The sequence below is a fragment of the Rattus norvegicus genome, chromosome 19 (assembly GCF_021556685.1).
Source record: "Rattus norvegicus strain SHRSP/BbbUtx chromosome 19, alternate assembly SHRSP_T2T, whole genome shotgun sequence".
In the NCBI taxonomy this organism is placed as follows: Eukaryota; Metazoa; Chordata; class Mammalia; order Rodentia; family Muridae; genus Rattus; species Rattus norvegicus.
This window is the reverse complement of record NC_141552.1, coordinates 72,000,908-72,018,745: the sequence shown is the minus strand read 5'-3', so window position 1 is coordinate 72,018,745 and position 17,838 is coordinate 72,000,908. Positions and strand designations below refer to the sequence as shown.

Sequence of the window (17,838 nt, the reverse complement as noted above, 5' to 3'; positions counted from 1 at the left end):
CATCAACACGGCCCTCAGCAGTAGCTAAGCCAACAGACATCAACGAAGATACCTTAAAGTTTACAGATAATCTGATTTTCAAAGATGTTATTTATTTCTATTTTATGTATATGGATATTTTGCCTGCATGTGTCTGTACACTACTTGCCTGAGGTGCCCAGTAAAGCCAGAAGGTGATGCAAACCCCTGACACTGGAGTTCCAAATGGTGATTAATCACCATATAGGGATATGGAAACCAAACCCAGGTCCTCTGTAACAGCTATAAGTGCTTTCAACCACTGAGGCCTCTGTGTGGCCCTCTATAAATAATTTTAATGTGTTACACCATACTAACATACTTGACACCATTATTCATCTGTTTTTAATTTTAAAGAAATATAAATGTTTAGATAAAATACTTGTTAAATGATAAAATATTTACTACAAACAGGTGGTCTGAAAAGAAATAAGACAAAAATACCAAACCCTAATGAGAATATTTTTTCAACAAAAACAGTTTCAAAGTGCCTGTTACAACTCAAATCTTTAACAAATAATTAGATTGGTTAAGAAAACAAGACTATGAATGTGTTTTGATTTGGTCTGGTTTCTCAAGACAGGGTTTCTCTAAGTAACTCTGGCTGTCCTGGAACTCACTTTGTAGACGAGGCTGGCCTCAAACTCAGAGATACATCTCTCTGCCTCCCGAATGCTGGGCTTAAAGGCATATTCCACCATTGATTGACCTGTAAATGTTTTAACTGTATTTATAACTATTAGGTATTTAAGATAACATATGTTTTCTATGCTTTAGGTCCAGCCTCTTTGTGAGTTTTCATTTAGAAATATCTTATTAAAAACTGTCTTCTAAGCCAGGCATGATAGCACACGTCTTTCATCCTAGTACTTAGGTGGCAGAGGCAGATGGATCTCTGAGTTTTAGGACAGCCTGGTATGGGAGTTCCAAGCACCTATCTCAAAAATATAAATAAATGAATGAATGAATGAATGAATGAATGAATGAATGAGAGAGATATAAAGGGTGTGTGTGTGAAAGAGAGAGACACACAGAGTCAAAGACAGACATTTTTGGCTAAATAAAGCTAAAGAAAAAATGCTTTGGGGTACGAAAGGACTTTGTCTAATAAGATAAAGATCGTTCCAAAGTAAACATAGATGAGAATTATTTTAAAGATTAAAGTATGTTATTGAAACAGTCAAAACGAAACTTATAAAAAGTGAATATGGCTTTGTGTGTGTGTGTATTTGCCCTATCAAATTTTTAAAGTCAAAATTTATAACCTCAGATAAAATCAGAGCTTGATTATGTTTATAACAATAATGTTTTAAGTATTGATCTATTCTGATATACTCTTTAAAATGTTGACAAAAGATCCCTTAGAAAAGCAAATACTTCTAATTGTGATAGCTAAAATGCAGAACTAGTCTTTTTAAAATAGTAAGAAAAACCAGATATTTATTTCATAAACAATCCATTCTGACTGGACAAAAAGATCCTATCCAGATACATCTCACCTACTCGTAGATTACAAATGAAATCAGGTTTTCTGAATCATGTTTCTTACATTAAATGTGCAATACCTTCATCTGAGTACATTCATAAATTTATTCAGAAATGCTGGGTGGTACTCAAGTGCCCCATGTAATTAAACATTTCTAACTTGTATGCTTCTTAAAATCCTTTCATAATTAGGTATCTTCGTGGTATTTAGTATTTCATTTGGTATACTCTTGAATGATAAATTAATGCTAATCTTGGTTTTACTGAATTTATGAAAAATCCTTCTTCTCATAATCATCTTTTTTGTTATAACTGTTTACTTATCCTAAACATCTACCTTATTTAAATTTTGTTTTCATGTTTAGAATATTGAAGAGCCTTTGTGTTTTTAAGAAAAAACTCATTATTCGGTTTTATTTGGATTAAAGAAATCTAGTTTTTCAATTGATAAAAGCATGTCAACAACAATAAAGACCAAACCCCACCCTCCAGTTTGGAAATATTATATTTTAAATCCAAATTATTACTGTCAAAAAAAACTAATAATGAAGTCATTCCTAAGAGGGAAAAATTAACTAGATCCAACCAATTAGCTACTACAGGGTAGTGGTGGTTGCTGTGTGGTGGTTGTTGTTAACTTCACTCCATTAGTCCAGACAATATTCTTAATACTTTAAATTTTATATATTACTCTAATATAGACCCCATGTTATGTCAAATGTAGACAGTTAAAAATTAGATCTGGATCATAATGGCTATTAGATTTTAATGATATAATCTAGGAGTTTTTTTTTTTCTCCCCTTAAAAGCTTTCACCTTATATTCTAGTTTGCTTTATCTTGCTGTGATAAAACACTGATCAATACCAACTTGGGGAGAAAAGGAAGTGTAAAGGTTTTATACTTCCAGGTCCATCACGGAAGGAAGTCAGCACAGGAGCTCACTCATGCAGAACCACAGAGGAACACTGTTTGCTGGGCTGCTGCTTCTGGCTTGCTCAGGTAACTATCTTTGTCAGCCCACGTCTACCAGCCTAGGGACAGACAACACAGCTGGTAGTGGGATGGGCGCCCCTACATCAATTAGCAATCAAGGAAATGCCCCAGAAACATGCCCACGAGCCAATCCAATGAAGAATACTCTTCCACTGCAGTTCCCTCTTTCCAGATGACTCTAGGTTTATGTCAGGTTAACAGCTAAAGCTATGATTCCAGCTATTCCTCTCCTCTTAAAGATTGCTCACCTGTCTACTAATCAACTTAATCTACATCAGATCCTAATAAGCCTTTCCTAAAAATGGGAAACAAGAATGATATTTAATAAATAAAATGTGGCTACCACATATATAATAAAATGTGATGCTTGCTCTCCAAAAGAAGTTGCATTTCAAACTGAACCATCTCTGAGGCTGGCTGACTGATGGGATCTTCAGTGACTGGAGAATTTGGAATATTGCAGTTTAAAGAACCGTGTGCCATCTTTACCTCTTAATAGCCATCTACGCCCTTATGGTGGTTTACATTAGAAATGTCCCCCATAGGCTCAGGTATCTGAACACTTGATCCCTATGTGGAATCCCTATTACGGAAAATTTAGTCTGGCTAGAGAAAATATATCACTGGGGGCAGGCTTTGAAATTAAAAACTTGTACCACTTCCAGTTTGCTCTCGGCTTCCTGTTTGTAGTTGAGGATGTGATCCCTCAGCTCCCCCCCCCCATCTTTATTAACTTGAGTATTTCTTATTTACATTTCGATTGTTATTACCCTTCCCGGTTTCCAGGCCAACATCCCCCTAACCCCTCCCCCTCCCCTTCTATATGGGTGTTCCCCTCCCCATCCTTCCCCCATTACCGCCCTCCCCACAACAATCATGTTCACTGGGAATCCAGCCTTGGCATGACCAAGGGCCTCCCCTTCCACTGGTGCTCTTACTAGGCTATTCATTGCTACCTATGAGGTTGGAGCCCACGGTCAGTCCATGTATAGTCTTTGGGTGGTGGCTTAGTCCCTAGAAGCTCTGGTTGCTTGGCATTGTTGTACATATGGGGTCTCAAGCCCCTTCAAGCTCTTCCAGTCCTTTCTCTGATTCCTTCAACGGGGGTCCCGTTCTCAGTTCAGTGGTTTGCTGCTGGCATTCACCTATGTATTTGCTGTATTCTGGCTGTGTCTCTCAGGAGCGATCTACATACGGTTCCTGTCAGCCTGCACTTCTTTGCTTCATCTATCTTATCTAGTTTGCTGGCTGTATATGTATGGACCACATGTGGGGTAGGCTCTGAGTGGGTGTTCCTTCTGCCTCTGTTCTAAACTTTGCCTCCCTATTCCCTCCCAAGGGTATTCTTGTTCCCCTTTTAAAGAAGGAGTGAAACATTCGCATTTTGGTCATCCTCCTTGGATCTCTCAGCTTCTTAAGCTGCCATGACACTCTAGCATGATGGACACTTACTCTTCTGAAACCATTTGCCAAAATAAAGTCTTCCTTAAATTATCTTGGCCATGGCATTTTATCACAGCAACAGCAAAGTAACCAATACAGCCCTCCATTGGATAATGTAGAAACAGAGCACTAGTTACGCTTTGGATGTATTAACTGAACAGATGAACAGCCTCCACCAGCCAGCGTCTGAAGCCAGCAGATATCCATACTTTGCTGTAACCATCTATCTAATGTTCATTTCCTTCCACCACTGTACTTAGAAAGTACCTTAATTTATGGTTTTCTTTGTTCTGTAACATAAAACTACGTATCAAATTAGAACATGAAATCTAGGGTAACCTAAATCTGTGTTCCCAGGTCATAGTTAGTCATATTTGGCTCTAGATTACATCAACACAGGACATGGTAAACTAAAGACCCCTAACTGTCTAACCATAGGGAGACGACAGGATAGAAGCATGGTAGCACAGGTACACATGGTATTGCAGAGGCCGCTGAGAGCTTTACACCAAAATGAACAAGCAGCAGGAAGACAGAGTGCCACTGGGCCTAGCTTGAGCACTTGAAACCTAAAAAGCCACCCCAAGTGAAGCAATTCCTACAGCAAGGCCACACCTACTCCAACAAGGGCACTACTCCATAGTGCCACTTCCTATGAGTCTATGGGGGCCATTTTCATTCAAAACATCACAAAAGTCTTTATCATAAATATACATTATATTTTTAAAATCTTAAAATTAGCTCTGAGATTTGCATTATGTACTGAAAATAACAGGAACTGAGTAAGAGCAAACATGCAGGCAGGAGCCAGATTACAAGAGGTTAAATTTTATTGTCATAGTTGTGAAACAGAAAAGCCTGTGGCAAGATAGAACATGATTATATAAACACAGCAGGAAACTAGGGGAGACCAAGATAGGGACAAGGTTGATACCTTACAGGCAGGCAGAGTTTACTACACATGTCACATGTGTTGCCTCATGTCTATAATCCAAACACTAAAAAGGATTAGAGCAAGAAGAATGAAATATATGGTGAGATGATGTGACTATATCTTTAAAAAAAGTCCATTGTATCGAAATGTACACAATAGCAATGAAGAAACACAAACATTTAGGTGGCTACGGTGATTACTTATAGGCTCTGATATTTGTTTAATTAAGGAAAAGTGGGGACACAGATGTGCATCTCAGGAGATGGGCTGGAGTTAGAGAGATGCACAGAAGAGATCGTTATTCAAGAGAACATGAGGGGTATTATGAAGAAATGAAAACTCAGGAAGAAAAGAAGGCTAGCAGACTAAAAGTAGCAAAGACATGTAAAGGAAAAAACAAATGATAAAGACAGGCCAACCTGAAACAGAGCAGTCACTCAGACTACTAGGAATGTATCACTCTGAATATGGGCACACTAGCTTTTGCCACAGCAAAGCCACTCCCCTATCAATTCTTCCTCAAGTTGGAAACCAGGATAACTGAAGACACAGGAAATGGACAATAGCTCTATGGAGAAGAGATGTGGGCCCAGCAGCCGCGGTACACGCTAATTTATGAGGGTACATTCTAATATTTTTACTCATCTGTAACTACTTTCAAAATTGGTCTTTCCCCCAATAGGCCAGGGCCAGGGTTGGTGGGGGCAAGAGAACAAGATCTTTGTGTCTTATTCACAAATAAAGCACCAAGAAGTACTTGGCTCAAAGCCAAGGGGACCCTGAGGACTAGCTTTCATGGTACTAAAAAGCACCACGCAAGCTTCCAAAAGAGGGAAGCAAACAATAGTCCTAGCCAGCTATGATGCCTACGAACCACAACAACAAACAGCACGGCACCGTAACCCCAATGCAGTAGTGGCATGCATACCTGGGAGATAACCTGACGATAATTATTAAGTCTAATTGAACATAACACCATCTCAACAAGAGGGAAACCATGCCTGCTACTAGAAATCTAGCTAACTACCCAGTTCTTGTGAAGTCACAGTTATTGGAGAATTTACCACCTCTAGTTTACTAAACCACCTGTCTATACACATAGATAAGTGTAACTAACCTTCATCCCTCGCCAAGGAAATGTCTCTTTGCAACCAAGACAACTACAGAAAACCACAAAAATTCAAAATACAGAGTTGTGGAGTCCAGTCCCAATGGATACATGTACAAAGCACACCTTCAGTTCAGGGAACACTAAGAAAGAGGCAGCAGAAGGACAGTAAGAGTCAGCTTGTGTCTCCTAGAAACATCAGGAGCTACATCCATGGAGCCTCTCCAACACAAATACCCAAGCACGACCTGAACAAGGACCGCACCAACAGACATGCCAAACTGAACTGAGAAAAGCTCAGAACTATGGACAACAAAGGAAAAGCTGGGACGGAGAAAGTTAGTCCTCTCCCCAGAGAAGCACACACCCATTGGCTGTCGAGTGCCAAACAATCAGCTCTGAAAATATACACGGATGTAAAATTAACAAACTCGAGTTATATTTAGGAATATATACATATACATATATGTACACTGCACATATATACATGCAATAACAATCAGTGAAAAAGGAGGCTATGAATTTAAAGGAGAGCCGGAGAGTATATGGGAAGGTTTGGAGGCAAGAAAGGAAAAAAGATAATGCTCCAAATATTATGCTGGAATATATTAAATTATATGACCTTGTCCTCTGACATTACTCAGGACCTCAGAAAGGCGACCATCTCTGCTTTACAGATGACGAATCCAAACCTCAGAGGGGTTAAATAACTGAACAGATAAAATTGTCACCCGAGCTTCTGAACTTAGAAGCTATAAGCAGACTTTGAGCGTCATTAAGTATATTTTTTGAAGGCTTACTTAGCCACTATTTTGTAAGGATGAACATTCATCTAGATTTAGAATTGACTCAGACCACAGAAATGAAAAAAGAAAGCTTAGCATGTTTTATGGGTTTATTTAATAAACATTCAAAGCAAATGGTGGCCAACGAGTTATCTTAATTTCTAAATAGATAACAAGTTTTGTATCTTGTTCCTGCAAAAGCATCTCACGAAAATTTTTAAAAGCAATATTCAATTTTTATCTAAGATGGCATAATTCATCCCTAAGCAAAACATTCTCAAAGATAGCTTACAAACAATCCATTTAGTAAGAAACAACAGCATTTATACAACTGTTTTAATCTTCTTAAATTTTTAATAAAATAAGAATAGCTCATCTGATATTTCCTTTTACTAAGACAGGGTCTCATTACAAAGCCTGGACTGACCTGGAACTCTCTATGTAGATCAGGCTGGCCTCAGACTCACAAAGATTTGTTTGTGCCTCCCAAAGTGCTGGGAATAAAGGTGTACACTCCCTTTACAAATGAAATCTTTTAAAGTTTGCTATATACAGAATATCCCTTGATAGCTTGAATATCCCTTATTTAAGCATAGGGCCAAAAGTACAGGACTTTTTTCAGATTTTCAAATAGCTACATATAAGTGAGATATCTTAGACCTGGGTCTAAATGTAATATGTTTAATATGTAATTTACATACATGCCTGAAGGTAGCTGTATTAAGTATTAAGTATTCAACTCAATAAAACTTGCATACCACTGACCCTTGAAGGAACACAAGGTGCAGAACTTTTTTGTGCCATATTCACATTCAGAGATTTACATCTGGACCATTTAAAATCTTCAGATAAAGGATGCTCAACCTATACTATTTTTGTAGAAATCAGTTACTCTTAAGAGGAAGATGCCTTTAAAATTAGGAAGATTTCTCAGTCTGCAAAGTCACTTGAGGACCTCAATTCAAATCCCTACCACCTGTGTTAAAAGCTCGGCATCAATGGTGTGTGCCCATAACCCTGACATGGGGAGTGGACAGGCAAAGGCAAGGGAATCCTAGGGGTTGCTGTTAAGGCAACACAGCCAAATCTGATCTGGAGATTCAGTGAGAGATCTCCAGAGAATAAGTTAGAGAACAATTGAAGAACACGTTCTCTGTCAACTTCTGGCCTCTACAGGAAATGTGTAAGACAGCTCATACAAAATGATGCACTCAACAGCTGGAGATGAAGCTCAGTAGTAAAAATACTAGCCTAGTGTGTGCAAGACCCTGTGTTCAATCCCCACTCCCCAAAGCAGTCTGAATTGAAACCAGATAATAGGATAGAGAAATCAGCATTTGAATAGAAGGATAATCTTTACACAATGCTCAAAATCATTATGCCTAAACACAGCCAAGAAGAAAACAAGGACAGTGTCTTAGGGTTTCTATTACTGCCTTGGGGTATTATTACTCTAAAAATACCTTGACCAAAAAGCATACTGGGGAGGAAAGAGTTTATTCAGCTTACACTTTCAAGGTATAGTCCATCATTGGAGAAAGGCAGGGCAGGAATTTAAGCAGGGCAGGAACCTGGAGGCAGGAGCTGATGCAGAGGTCATGGTGTTATGCAGCTTATTGGCTTGCTTCCCATGGCTTGCTCAACCTGCTTTCTTTTAGAACCTAGGACCACCAGCCCAGGGATGGTACCATCCACCATGGGCTGGGCCCTCCCCCATTGATCACTAATTGAGAAAATTGTCTTATGCCTGGAACTCATGGAGGCATTTTCTCAGCTGAGGCTCCTTCTCTCTGATAACTTTAAGTTATGTCAAGTTGAAACAAAAAACCTGCCAGTATAGACAGAAAAAAGAGGCTAGGTCTAAGACGGGAATATTAGTAGCCACTCACTGCAGCCTATCATCTTGTAAGTACACAACAGTCTCCCTAGACAGCCTCCTAAAATGCCAACCAAAACTCTACCCTGACTACAAACAAAAGACTTTTGAAGAACTCAATGAAAACTCTTTCTAACCAATAAAATACTTGTCTGAGCCTAATAAATTCCTACAATGAAGATTTTTGTTTGAAGCTGAGTACAGTGATACTTTTGCTAGAATGAACACGCGCGCGCTCGCGCACACACATACACACACACACACACACACACACACGTGCGCTTCACATGCAGGCATGCAGGCACATATACATAAGAATAAATAAATCTTTAAAAAAGAAAGTTTACTACCTGTTAATGGTATCAAAAGCATTTTCACTACATGCAATTCCAATTAGGAGGAATTTTCAGTTACATTTCTATATTGCATAATCTTATCTACTGGTTTCCAAAAAATTTTTCTTCATAAAGTTCATTTTGACTACCACCTTTTATCCTAACTTCCTTCTCCACCCTGGTGTGGATGGAACAAGCACAACCCAGGCATACTTTATACAACAAATGTTTAAAAATCAAACTACAGGGCTGGAGAGATGGCTCAGCAGTTAAAAGCACTAACTGTTTTTCCAAAGGTCCTGTGTTCAATTCCCAGACAACCACATGGTGGTTTACAACCATCTGTAACAGGATCAGATGTCCTCTTCTGCTGTGTCTCAAGATAGCAACAGTGTACTCATATATAGAATAAATAAGTTGATTTAAAAAAAAATCAAACTACAGAGAAGTCACTTCATTTCTCACTTGACTCAAGACTAGGCGTGACACATATTTCAGAATTTGGGGAAGGATAAAATATGACCCTGATGGAAAAATTTTAGCAACAAATATTTCTGTCCTGATTTTCTTATGGGGGGTGAGAGGGTGGGGGTGGTTGAATAACTTTTTTTTTAAGATTTTATTTATTCATTTTATATATGACGAGTACACTGTCACTGTCTTCAGACACACTAGAGGAGTGCATCGGATCTCCTTATAGATGGTTGTGAGCCACCATGTGGTTGCTGGGATTTGAACTCATGAGCTCTGGAAGAGCAGTCAGTGCTCTTAACCGCTGAGCCATCTCTCCAGCCCCGAATAACTCTTTAATATGGGTTTTTCAACTTGTTTTGTCCTTCTGTGCTAGAGATTGAACCCACGGCCTTGCAAGTATGAACACAGACTACCCCAAGAGACACCTCCAATTCTTTTAAAGTCATGCTTCCATACTTCTTTAATAAAGATAACTCATGCCTATTTTTTTAACATTTTCCAAATGTAACTTAGACTACTAAATGTACAGTTTCAAACCAGTATCTTAGTAAGCAAACAGTATAATACTCCACAACTGACCTTTAAGAAGGGTGAAAAATCAGAAATAAATTATATATAATCTATAAGATACTGGAGGCATTAGAAAGCTATCTGCACCCTAATTTCAGAGTAGAAAAATAAATATTCAATAAGCATATAGGTATAGTGAAATATGTCCCGTGCTTCTAATGGCACATACCAGAATTGGCATGTAAATATTTTCACCCTTCCACTTGAAACTGCATTCCTTAAACAAAATGCAATGCAAATTCTCTTCTACCTTTATGACTTTTACTTGTTTCTTTTCTTTTGCTCTCTTTTAAATACATCTTTCATGTCACCCACACCTTAGGTCAGTCCATTTCTCACTCAGACCTCATCTTCTCCACCAAACCTTCCAAAAAACGACTTAAGCCACTGTTGACCTTTTCCTCAAAAAACAGAGTATCATCGGGAACGGTACATTGTATAAACTATTCTTTGTCATGTTTTCCTGAGTGGGAAACAATTGTCTCAACTATTACACTCACTGAGTACATGTCTTTGCAGTGGCAACCACTCAGTACACCAACAAATGCAACGCACAACTAAGAAAGAGCAGCCAGTCAACAGACGTGACTAATCGGCCCTGGCACAGACTTCCCAGTGTCATTTGCACAGTATCTATACTTTCTTATAATTTCACAAAATGGCTGCTCCAGGCAGGAGAGAGGGCTGAACAGTCAAGAGCACCCAAGTTCAGTTCCCAGAGCTCCTACCACGACCTTCTATAATTCCAGCTCTAGGAAATCTAAAGCCTCTGGCCTCTGAAGGAACTTGTATACTTGTGTACAAAGTCATATACACCTACACATAATTTAAAATGTTTTTTTTTAATTTAAGGAAAATGGTTTCCCATGAAAGAACAAAAATTGTACTCTGTAGTTCTTAGATCAGGCAGCCACTACCTCTTATCTCAAAGTGAGAGCAACAGTGCAGATGTGAAACCGAAGCCCTAGGGAGTGGTGCACCAATGTCATACAGTAATCCAGGGTCAGCACCTGCACTGAGACCCAGGTTTCCCATGTGAAGTCTATCCTCAAGCAAACTGGGGCTCTGATCACTGCTCTGGGAGAATGGGGGTGGAAATAAGTTAATCTTTAATTTAAACATGCTAATTGCTGGAAACCCCCACAAATTCCTACACTCTCTAAAATGGCTGGCAAAGAAACCAAAAGTTCAAAGAAACTGGGAAAGCAAATGGCTTTCCCTATTCCTCTCACGAGCCTTCTCTATGCTCTGGTGTTTTTATTTGCAGCCTACACTATCAACCAGCACTGATAGATGAAAAATTCCCAAACCCTACGCCCCACGGTCACCTTAGAAAAGTTCAGCATGGTAGATCCTACCCTCTTGTAGTAGCACTGCCTCCCGGGGTAAATGCACCACCTGGCCATTCACCTTTCTATTCCCCTCAATATGAACCCCAGCTCACTGACTCTCCCTCCTAAACAGCACAGTTCTTGTTTCCCCAGTGCCTACCACTTGGGATCTATAAGCTTTTTGAGTTTCATATCTGTCACCAGAAAAAAAATTGGATTAGTCACATGCCCATTATTTATAAATTAAAATACATTATTTTTATAGCAATACAATAGGATTATACATGATAAACACGAAATTTTAAAAGCTATAAACAGAGAATGCTCTTAATAAAACACTTATATTCTCCCTTACAATCTATTGAATTATTTTACATATCCCTGGGGTTAGAAACCTGTTATTTTGAAGCCTTGGTAAAATGAAACTGCTCCTACAAGTAAGAGATATGTATGTATGCATAAATATACATAAATACATATGTGCTTCTATTTATAAAAGTGTTTATGTGCATACAGATATGTATGAATGTATGTCTGCTCTCCTATGATGTAAATTTGAAGGAGCCTCTTTTCTCATGTATATATTTTATGATGATATACATGCTAGACATATTGGTAAAGATAATTGTCCTTATCTTCAAAAGCCACACACAAAAAATTAAGTTCTCAAACTGTGTGAAATTTACAAAGTACAGTTTTATTCTTTTTCATACATCCTGAAAGGGCGGTACATTGCTCTCACCTACCTACCTCAATTTCTAAACAATCAGAATTGTGTGGAGTGTCTTTTAACCTCAGTACACTTCCAATTTCTGAGACTGTATGCTGCTCTTACTTTAGATCTGATCCAGAGGACTCAATAAACTTCCTTTCCTTCCTTTATCCTCACATTCCTGATTACCAACTATTTGGCTTATGATGCACAAAAAAAAAAAAAAAAAAAAAAAAAAAAAAATCTGAGTCTATAATCAAAGTCTCAATAAACAGTCATGTAAGAGAAAACACTAATCAACTCTGAAATTCACAATTTGCAGGCAGACGGTAAAAGCTTATTTTAACATATTCACAGAATATAACCCTGAATTCCACCCATAACGAATCTTCAAATCAGCTGGGCTTGTTACATACCAAAAATTTTACATTTACATTCTGAGGGAAAAAAAAAATCCTCTGAAACTTTTACTAGTTTCAACACATTTATCTCTTCAGGCGGGTAACATAGTTAAAAATACTAGTACTCATACATTCACAGAACACTAATTATTCTCTCCAGACAACAGACTGTGTTCTACACCTCCCTCTCTACCTGTAAACCAGGGGGTGGGGGGAGCTCTGTTAGAAAAATGCCAAAGAGTAAAGGAACTACATTAGGCAGCAAGCATTCTGGTCAAGCCAATTAACTTCCTTAGTAATAAACAGTGAGGAGAGTTGAGCAAGTGTTCAAGGAGTTAATCAACACAGTTAACAACAACAGTGAATTTTCACTTCATTGAAGTTATTCGGAACAGATTCAAATTGGGCTGACCAGAAAGTTAAAGACAACTGGTGTTAAAAGTACTAAATCCATTTATTTTTCAACTTTGTTGATTCTGTACTCTTCATATACAGAATATTGAAGATTAAAAACAACCTTGCGATGGGGGAGACAGACGCTCAGTGGTTAAGAGCACAACCTGCTCTTCCAGAGGACCTGGGTTCCATTACTAGTACCCACATGGCATCTGACAGCCACCGGTAGGTCCTGTTCTAGGGCATCAGATCCCCTCTTCTGACCTCCACAGGTGCTGAATGCACACAGGGCAAACTTAACAAGCAGGCAAATACTCACCCACATAAAATAAACAAATCAAAGCCTTAAAAAAAAAGTAAACAGCCTCCAACAGTGAGATGGCTCAGCACATGAAAATGCTTACCCAAGCTGGGCAACCTGAATATAATCCTTGGAATTCACTGATGGTGGAAGAAAAGAAGAAACCTCATAAATGTATCCTCTGACCTCCACACATGCACACCACGGCATACACCCCCACACACACACACAAATAATTATAAATTAAAATTAAAGAAACCATCTTAATGCAGAACTTCACATTCTCAGCACCAGATTCTTCGACTGTAGGCCTGTAAATTCAACAGATAAGCTAGAATTTGCCTGCTACTCACATAAGAACTAGCCATTCTAGTATCTTCTACTCTCCCCAAGTGCCTATAGACAACATTCCAGTGTTTCATCCATTTTCTAGCTGTCAGTCTATCATTATTGACCATGGCTGAATGAACCAAAATTCCTCATAACATGGACATCATATCATACTGAGATTATTACATCAGTCCTTCCCTTCAGGCCTTGATGTCCATCAGTATGCAAGAAGTAACTTTCAACTAAAATTTCTTAATCTGTTCTACAGGTTATCTAGGATATGACCTACTGTAATGGCTGCGCGTGATTTAAGAAAGAAATCTAATCAGATTCCATCTAACATTCATTTCTGTCCTATGCAAGCAGCAGCAACAACAACAAAAACCAACTTAGTCGTACTACCCTCTTCATACCCAAGTGGAATGGCAGATCCAGGAAACCTTCCTAATGCTACCAAAACATTCTGAGACGTTTGTAGATCTTTTTAACGTAGCAAGGAGCAAATATATATATATATATATATATATTTATATATATATATACAATGCCATATATATATATATATATATATATATATATGGCATTGTTGTCTAAGTTGTGGTTTTTACATTTCACTACTTACTGTGTCTTTTTTTTTTTTTTTTTTTGAGACAAGGTCTTACTACAAAGTCCAGACTGGCATTGTCCTGGAATCTTCTTGCCCTATACAATGCCTTCTTTATTTTACATTAGTAAGGCTACTTAAAGTTCAAGCATTGGCTCTGGAGATGAGCCCATGAACTCCCCAAATTACTTATACTCCTGCACCTAAAGAGATAAAACAGCCCCAATACCACCACGTATCAGGGTTCTGCAGTGAGGTCAGTACATGTAAACACACGCTGAGCGCTGGGACTGACCTTCGTGTCACAAACATGACTATAATTAGTGTTAAGAGCTCCTTTTCTCTTTTAAAGATGAGGAAACGGAAATAGCATAATTTATTACTCGTTTTACCACTGAGTACTAGGTTTCAAATTAAAAGTTCAAATTCACTGTGGCATTCGGGATCAGGGCGGTCATTAACGCAGCCTGTCACTAGGAGGCATGAGAAAGGGTAGCAGCCACACTACACGAGGCCCCGGGTGGGCACCGCCTCGCGGACCACGGGCGCCGCCGCGGCCTGGTTCCCAGGCACCCGTGCCGCCCTCGGAAAAGACGCCCGCTGGGAACCGACGGACGGAACTCCTGTGAGGACAGAGGGCACCGCGATCCCTTCTGTGCCCACCCTTGCCCCGCCACGCCCCGGTGTGACAGGCGGGGCTCGCGACCCTCCCTCAGATAAGGCCGGACCGGGCGGGGAGCTGCAACCGAACCCGGCTGTGCGCTGGGTCCCTAAGACCGGACTCCGCCCGGCCCAGGCCGCAGAGACACGCCCGGTTAGTTCTACTTGCCCGGAGCCCACGCCCGCACGTCCTCATGCCCGCGGCCTTACCTTTTCGCAGCGTCCGCCCGACACGCGGGCGGCCCGGGCTCCGCCGCGTTCCGCCTCTCGGAGGGGTCTCGGGTCGGTGTCGGCGGACCTCGGCCCTTCGGAGGGTCTCGGGCTGGCGTCGGCGGGCCTCGGCTTCTCGGATGGTCTCGGGTGGTGTCGGCCCGCTTCGGCCGCTCCGCGGGTCTCAGCCGCTCTTCAGTGAGTGGGCGGAGACTCGGCCCGCCGTGTCCCTCAGGAAGCCGCCCGGCCCCGCCCCCGCCGCGAAGCTCTTTCTCCCGGGCCGCCCGGCCCCTCTCTCCCTCCGGAAACGCATTCCTCCGCGCCGCGTCAGCCGCGCCTGAAAAGGAGGGGGAGGCGGCAGGAAGAAGGAAGGTGGGGCAGGGTGCAGACAAAGGAGTTGGGTCGTTCGGGCCTTTCTGCCAAGGACGCGGCGCTGAAATATCGAGAGCGTGGGCCGCCCGGCGGGAAAGCCCAGCCGAAGCCTGTGTCCCGACTCTGGGATCCCGAGCCTGACTTCTCTGTGGGCTGAGGGACAAGAAGGATGGGGTGTTCTGCAGGCAGCTCTCGGACCAGCCCTGGCACCCTAAGGTTGCAGACTCCTGCTCCACCCCTGCTGTGCCATCCTGCCCGCCTGGGCTCTGGTTTTGTTCAGTTTTCTATCTGGGTGGCCAAGTACAAAAAGGAAAAAAAGTTATGTTTGCGGACTTATTTACTCTTTTCTGGGAAAAGAATTGAAAAGAAGTTAGCCGGTCTCAGAATCTAAATGAGAAGTTTGAAACTTGGACTTGCCTCGTCATACTGTGAGCTGTGTGACAGCTGGTGCCATCAGCTTACCCGAATAGTGTGGGCTGCCAGGAGGAGCAGGGCGCCCTGACGTAAAGACAGCTCTCATTGCCGGGTTTACAAACCCCGAGTAGTGTTTCTGTTCTGGAAGTGTAAAACTGGGTTGCCCAAATAAATACAATTAATCACTATGGGAAAGTAACATGTTGCCCATCAGCAAATTAAATGTATTGTTTAACTAAACTTTTAATAAATGAACATCGTTTTTCTTAATTAGTAAATGACCGAGCTTAAGAGGCTGCTTCTGCATTAACAGCCCAGCGGTGAAGCTCAATGACATTGCCTTTAAAGGTATGACCTTACCACTTCACAAGAAACAACTTTATAAACATACTTTATCCATGCTTGCACTGTGTGAGTTTTCTGCGTGTGATTTGAGGAGACTGTAACAATCTCCCACAAGATCCTGAGCAGGCTTCACGGTCAGGCAGCTCTGAAAATCAGTTCCTCAAGAATAGCTATCAAGCACTTGAGAAACACAAAAGTAAATAGTGTTTGCCCCACTCTCCTGGGACTCAGCCTAAGCTGACAGAGGAATACCAATTTACATGCAGAGGTCATGAACTTTGAAAAAAATAGAAATTAATAAGTTCCCTAATTGCTCAAAAATGTAGCTATACTTGAATTCATAAAGGTGTTAAGAGACGTACCGTTATTAAGCTATGTAAAATTGTCTCACTACTGGGACACAATAACTGATAAAGCAACTTAATGAAAGAATTTGTGTTAGCTCACAGTTCTAGGGTATAGTCCATCTTGGCAAGAAAGTTGTAACAAAAGCTTGAGGTCCTATTACAGTCATTTACCTTGTGCCAGGAGGATTAACGTTCTGCCTAGGCAGAGAATAAAAACTGCTTCTTGCCTTTCTCCACTGTAGCATTACTGTGTTGTTGGTTATCCTCCGTAGCAATAGCTATTGCAGCTTTTTAGTAACAACCCAAGGGTAGAGGTAGAATTCTTTCCTTGAAAAAGAGTAATGTACAAGAAACAGTCAAGGGTTGGGGATTTAGCTCAGTGGTAGAGCAAGCACAAGGCCCTGGGTTCGGTCCCCAGCTCCGAAAATAAAAAGAAAGAAAGGAAGGAAGGAAGGAAGGAAGGAAGGAAGGAAGGAAGAAAGAAAGAAAGAAAGAAAGAAAGAAAGAAAGAAAGAAAGAAAGAAAGAAAGAAAGAGTCAAGTGGGCCGTCAAAAGCCCCTGTCCTACATTTTAATCCCAGCACTTGGGAGGAGTCAGAGGCAGGAGAATCTGTGTTCAAGGCCAGCCCCATCTACAGAGCAAGTTCAAGGAAGGGAGGGAGGAAGGGAGGGAAGAAGGGAGGGAAGAAGGGAGGGAAGAAGGGAGGGAAGGAGGGAGGAAAGTCCCTGTCTTGCCCGGGGTCCTTCATCGTTTGCATTTCTCTTGGTATTAGAGCATTTTCTTTCAATCATCAGGATTTCCACTGCCAGCCACAGATTGATCCTGAGTCTATGAAGATGAGCTAGTTCAAGCTTGGATACATTTTCACCTTGAGTGGTCTCTCAGCCATGTTTTGCTTCTCCTCAACATCTTTGCTATCTTTCTAAGCAGCTCATGTATTACAATGTTTGAGCAGTAATGGGATTTAAAATGTCAGTCAGTTCATATTTGAGGCAGTCAGAGATGAGAGATGTGCCGGTTTTTCCGAACCACAGGTTTTCTTCCTTGTTAGACTCCAGTCATAAACAATCATTACCTCCATAATTCTTGTTCTCCATGTACCAGATAGGGAATAAGTCTTCCTTTAGTCACTACACCCACAATCCCCATCTTGGGGTCCATTATTGGTTCCTAGAACCAGAATCTCAAAAGCAACCTGCATAGTAGACTAATCCTCCATCTTGGACGAGGGTATAGGGAAAATGCAAATGTGCTCATGCTTGTAACATTGGCACAGGGTGTTTCCATGTCTCCATCTTTATTAAAAGAAGATGAGGAGCACTCTAATTTCTTGTAAGGAAGACAAATTTTCCACTTGGTCTGTATATCCAAAATAGCAAAATAAAAATAGGT

The 17,838-nt window shown here is 40.7% G+C and overlaps 1 protein-coding gene across 2 annotated transcripts in view; it reads right to left on the bottom strand.

The window, feature by feature from the left end:
* Itgb1 (integrin subunit beta 1) overlaps nt 1-15,172 on the bottom strand; it is a 48,033-nt gene extending 32,861 nt beyond the window's left edge. The window contains exon 1 of one of the 2 annotated variants that reach the window (XM_087593859.1): nt 14,969-15,172. The gene's annotated coding sequence lies outside the window, so the exon portion shown is untranslated. The remainder of the gene's footprint in view (nt 1-14,968) is intronic. The other variant, NM_017022.2, reaches the window with a different exon arrangement.
* Nucleotides 15,173-17,838: the final 2,666 nt, after the last annotated feature.